Source organism: Opisthocomus hoazin, chromosome Z (genome assembly GCF_030867145.1).
Source record: "Opisthocomus hoazin isolate bOpiHoa1 chromosome Z, bOpiHoa1.hap1, whole genome shotgun sequence".
NCBI classification, from domain to species: domain Eukaryota; kingdom Metazoa; phylum Chordata; class Aves; order Opisthocomiformes; family Opisthocomidae; genus Opisthocomus; species Opisthocomus hoazin.
The window spans coordinates 12331189-12335690 of NC_134454.1; the positions used below are offsets into that span (position 1 = coordinate 12331189).

Sequence of the window (4502 nt, forward strand, 5' to 3'; positions counted from 1 at the left end):
CTTTTGAGACCACCTGAGTCACCTGAACCGACACAAGTTCATGGGACCTGACAAGATGCATTGCAGGAGACTGAGAATGAGCTGACATAGTTGTTAAGCCGCCCTCCATCATGTCTGAAAAGTCAGGGAAGTCGGGTTAAGTTCCCAGTGACTGGAGAAAAAGGAATATCGAACATGTTTTTTGAAACGGTGAAAAGGAGGACCCTGGGAACAAGTAACAAGTCAGGACCACCCCAGTGTCCACTAGAATAAGGAACAGATAGTCCTGAAAGTGAAGTTGAAGCATATGGAAATAAATGAGCTGATTAGATACAGACAACATGGTTTCACAAAGCTCAAACCATGCCTGTCTAATCTCTTGGTGCTCTATGATGGAGTGACTGGTGGACAAGGAAAGAGACATCTGTAAGGCCTTTGACACAGTCTCACACAACATTTTTGTGGCTAAATTAGAGAGACATGACTTTGAAAGATGGAGTACTAGATGCCAAAGGAATTGGCTGGATGGCTGCATCCAAAGAGTTTCAATCAATGGCTCACTGTCCAAATATAAATCAGTAATGAGTGGTGTCTCTCAAGAAAAGATATGAGTTAGAATGAATCTGGATGAGTGCTATGAAAATGATCAGAAGGCTGGAATACATCCCTCCTCTGGAGAAAGGTGGAGAGAGCTGAAGTTGCTCAGCCTGGAGAAGAGAAGGCTCCAATTAGGTCTTTTTTGCAGCCTTTCAAGATATGAAGGGGGCTTACAAGAAAGGTGGAGAGAGACTTCAGCGAACTGATAAGGATTAGGGGGCCTCTGTCTCCAGCCAGGTGGAGGAAAGGGACAACTGTGTTTATTGGACGGTGTGGATTCACAGAATCACAGAATGTTAGGGGTTGGTAGTGACATCTGTGGGTCATCTAATCCAACCCCCCTGCAAAAGCAGGGTCACCTACAGCAGGCTGCACAGGACCTTGTCCAGACGGGTCTTGAATATCTCCAGAGAAGGAGACTCCACAACCTCTCTTGGCAACCTGTTCCACTGCTCCGTCACCCTCAGAGGGAAGAAGTTCTTCCTCATGTTCAGGGGGAACTTCCTATTCTTCAGTTTGTGCCCGTTGCCCCTTGTCCTGTCACTGGCCACCAATGAAAAGAATCTGGCCTGGCATGTCAGATCCACCACAGTAAAAAGCTCTAGTGGACACTGGTGCACAGTGTACTTTAGTGCCATCAGATTTCAAAGGCCCAGAGTCCATTTGCATTTCTGGAGTGACAGGAGGATCCCAACACCTAACTGTATTGGAGGCTGAAGTGAACCTAAGTGTGAAGGAGTGGCAGAAGCACCCCATTGTGACTGCCCCTGAGCCTCCACGTATCCTTGGCATAGACCACCTAAGCGGAGAGTACTTCAAGGACCCACAAGGGTATCGGTGTGCTTTTGGCATAGCTGCTTTGGAGGCGGAAGAAATTAAACAACTGTCTACTTTGCCTTGTCTCTCAGAGGATCCTTCCATTGTGGGGTTGCTGAGAGTTGAAGAACAGGTGCCCATTGCTACCACAACTGTGCACTGGCAGCAATATCGCACCAGCCCAGGACTCACTTATCCCCATCCATAAGCTAATCCGTCAACTGGAGAGTCAAGGAGTGATCAGCAAAACTCTCTCACCCGTTAATAGTCCCATATGGCCAGTGAGAAAATCTACTGGAGAGTGGAGACTGACAGTGGACTATCGTTACCTGAACGAAGTCACAGCACTACTGAGTGCTGCCGTGCCATGCAGATGGGACAGAACTTCCATATCAGCTGGACTCTAAGGCAGCCAAGTGGTATGCCACCACTGATATCGCTAACGCATTCTTCTCCATCCCTTTGGCAGAAGAGTGCAGGCCACACTTTGCTTTCCCCTGGAGGGGTGTCCAGTACACCTGGAATTGACTGTCCCAGGGGTGGAAACACAGTCCCACCATTTGCCATGGACTAATCCAGACTGCATGGGAAAAAGGTGAAGCTCCCGAACATCTGCAGTACATCGATGACGTCATTGTATGGGGTGGTAACAGCAGAGGAAGTTTTTCAGAAAGTGGAGTGCAGAAGACTGCTACAAGCTGGTTTTGTCTTGACATTGCCATTGTCGACTCTTCCTGGCCTCCAAAAAAACCGCCACAACAACCTGCAGGAAAGCGCTTATGTGTAGAATAGCACACGGACCGGCAAGAGAGGACTTGTCTAAGCAGGCAGCACATATGGCACGAACTGCACGTACACAGACATGCTCTGCGCATGGGCAAAGGCCCCTATGAAAGGGCAGCACATGCTCCTTGGAGCCCTCTTGCTCTCCTCCTCACCGCATTGCTACCGGACCTCGTCCTAGCCAGGACCTCCACGCCTGTACAGAGACTGAGCTGACCGGACATCACTGGTCGTCGTCGAATCTGTGGTGGTGGTAACCGATCCCCCTCCCCACACTTCTTTTCCTCGCCTGCTGGGGGTTGTTTTTTCAACTTTACTCCTTTCCTTCTTTCTCGTGTCCTCCCCCTGCTGCCGTCCCCGCCCGACTTCCAATTCCCAGTTCACTGAAATACAGTTTACAAGGTTGCACAACATGTGATTCCGTTTGCGTCTTAATCTCATCCTTGGGATTGTATCGAAACCTCCCCAATATCAGATCCGGACATTTTTATTGGCGTCATGGACAGGATCCCTCGAGAGGAGAGTGCCGTGCCTCCTTGCTGTCCTGCGCTCTGTGATTGCCTGTGAGAGGACGAACGAAGTGTAAGGAAGGTGTGAATGGCGGTTTCCTTTTGTACTGCTCTTATCATGGACTTTTGTATTAGTACACGGCTTGGCCTCTTGGGAGTGTGTAGGGGAAACTCGGACTTTAAGGTGTGACCCTCTCAGGATGATATCCCCTTTGTAGGAACTTTGTGGGAATTTTGTGCACTAGTTTACGTTATGTCCTCCTGGGAGCATATTAGGGGAAACTTGGATTTCAAAACGTGGCCCTCCCGGGATGACATCCCTTTTGTAGGAACATGGCGATCCAGAAGGCAGCCGACAAGTGTGACTGTGCGTCTGTGTGGACTGAGGAAACGGAGACTGTGTGACTTTCTAGAGGTGCACCAATCTCGCCCCTCACTCCAGAAGCAAGGCTGGGCAAGGGACCATTCTTTTCTGTTACAGGCTGTGGTAGACAGAATGTAAGTGTTGCAAAAGGAAACCAGAGTTAAGAGGGGGAAGGGAAAAGCGATAATCTGTGCAGTGTTGGGAGTGAGTTTGGCTGCTGAGGTGGAGGAAAGGAACCAGAGGTCTGGTCAGGCTGAGGTGGTGGTAGATTCTCTGGAAGCAGCAATAGAAATGCTGCGGGAACAGTTGCAGGATAACAAATGGCTGCTGGAGGAGGAGAGGTGCCAAAACGTAATGTTGCAGGAGGAGTTAAGGAATCAGCTCCTGAGGGAGGCAGACTCCTGGGCGGAAACAGAAGTAGTGCTGGCATAGAAAGGGATACAATCAATCTATCACCAGGGGGACTTGGAGAGAGCAAAAGAGACCGTAGAGAGCCCCCCCCCCATGTATCCCTTGGTTAAAATAGAATACATATATGAAGACGACGGTGACAATCGCCCCCAGATTATTACTAAAGAAATCCCTTTTGCGGCAACTGAATTGGCAAAGCTGCGAAAAGATTTTGAGAGGACTGCGAGAGAATCGGAGACCGAATATGTCTGGAGGGTGTTGCTGTCAGAGGGGATGGCATCTTGTTGTGTCAGAAAGGGAAGCAGAAGGGTACTGGGGCCCGGGAGTGTTCTTAACCACCGGCGATCGCCAAGCCCCGTGGTTGCTGACTCAGAGGGCCGCATACTGGGCGGTGGGGTTGAACCCGCTGGAGAGGGGGGATCCCCTGGCCATAATGGGCACAACAGATCCCGTTCTGCACTGGAAAGTGTGCAGAAAGCGGCTTGCCTTCAGATGATGTATGACTGGGAACATAAACCTAGTCTGAGCTCCCCAATGCTGTTGCTGGCAGACCCCGAAAGAAAGACTCCCCTGATATGAGGGCTTCCCAATTACCTGAAACCCATAGGGATCCAGCTGCAGGGGAGAATTCAAAACACCCCCAGCGAGGAGAGAATCGTGGCTGCCCTGGAGGGGAGGGAGGACCCCTGATTGTCGGTGGCCGGGGAGGAAAGTGTGGACATGGGGGGAGATAGCCCAAGAGTTCATTAACTATGGGAGGAGTTATGGACCTGTTAACTGACCATATCAAAGGGTTGAAACCAGAACCCTGCGAGCTGCAGAACGAGGGAGTAAACGGCCGTTTTCCTCAGGGAAAAGCCCTGATCTAGGAGGCAAAGAAAAGCCCCTGAATCAGCAGGGACTCTGGCAGTTAGGGCTTCAGAAGGGCATTCCCTGGGACCTCATGGATGGACTCCAGACCCAGAAGCTAGAACAGCTTGTGCAAAGATGGTCAGGGCGAGAAACCACTTTTGGGCCAGGTCCTAGTGTCCCACCCTTGGTGA

The 4502-nt window shown here is 50.4% G+C and overlaps 1 pseudogene; it reads left to right on the forward strand.

Moving 5' to 3' along the window:
- The first annotated feature begins 3017 nt into the window (after nt 1–3017).
- LOC104334301 (uncharacterized) lies at nt 3018–4240 on the forward strand (annotated as a pseudogene).
- Nucleotides 4241–4502: the final 262 nt, after the last annotated feature.